General features: G+C 45.7%; 1 protein-coding gene across 1 annotated transcript in view; it reads right to left on the bottom strand.

Annotated features, from left to right (window-relative positions):
• Positions 1–1,054, bottom strand: part of LOC102045590 (collagen alpha-1(VII) chain-like) — a 104,828-nt gene that overhangs the window by 40,230 nt on the left and 63,544 nt on the right.

The raw sequence follows: 1,054 nt of genomic DNA, 5'->3' as shown, positions 1-1,054 counted from the left end.
TGTATTTTTTCCCCCAGTAATTGAATGGATTTTTAGATGGCTTAAGCAGGGAAAATAAATCCCAAACTCCCAGGAAATGTTGGTGGGCGCAGCTCAGTGAGGTTTCCAGGGATGTTCATACTGTTTTCCTGGATTTTAACAAACCACGGGATAATTTCTCATGGATAATGAACTCGAATTTCTGGCTCACAAGGGGGAAAAAAACCCCCAATTTTGAGCCAATTAAAACTGGAATTCTTTACTGGAAGAGGATGAGGGGAAAAGTGGATAAAAGAGGGATGAAGGATAGGGTGGCATGGGGAGAAGCCACCCAGGGTGGGATTTTTTGGGATAAAGGAAGGAAAATCTCCCAAAGGTGGCACCACAGGATGGCACCACCGCTCGTTTCCCTGGGAATGGCTCTGGAAGTGTCCACAGATCCTCCTGGAGGCGATTCCAGAGATTCCAGAGGTTGCCAAGACCTGGCTGACGTTTGGGATGGATCCCATTTGCTGGGAAATTGCCCGGGCTAATGAGATTCCATTAATGCCATAATTCCTCTGTAATTTTGGCGGTTTCCTGCTCCAGGAATGAGGCACTTCTGAGAAAAATTGGGAGGCTGCTGATTCCTCGAGGAATGATTTGTTGCTGGCAGGGGGAAAAGGAAAAAAAAGAAGGAAAATAGGGAAGGGAAAAAAAGGAGGGAAGAGAAAAATGCAAATAAAAGGGAGAAGGAAAAAATATTCCTGCAGAAAAGGAAAGGGAAAAATAGGAAAAAAAAAGAGAGGATTTCAGGGAGGAAAATGAAACAATCGTGGGTTTATCCATATGGAGATGAGGGGGATTTTTCCAAATGAACTCTGGAAAGGAATAAGCTGAAATCCAGAGATGGAGGAGCAGGAATTTTTTGGGATGGTCCCATAACCCCAAAGCAGAGGCTCATCCATGAGTGAGTACCCAGCCCTGCTCTGGACACGTGGATTTGGGCTCATCCCCCTCTTCCCTTTGCTTCCAATTAATTCCTGACAGGAATTGCTCCTCAGGGATGGAGCTCCTGGGCTGTTCCAGGTGGAAA

This window comes from Geospiza fortis, unplaced genomic scaffold (genome assembly GCF_000277835.1).
Source record: "Geospiza fortis unplaced genomic scaffold, GeoFor_1.0 scaffold61, whole genome shotgun sequence".
Lineage (NCBI taxonomy): Eukaryota > Metazoa > Chordata > Aves > Passeriformes > Thraupidae > Geospiza > Geospiza fortis.
Note: the sequence above shows the minus strand (reverse complement) of the source record. Positions and strands in the feature narration are given on the sequence as shown.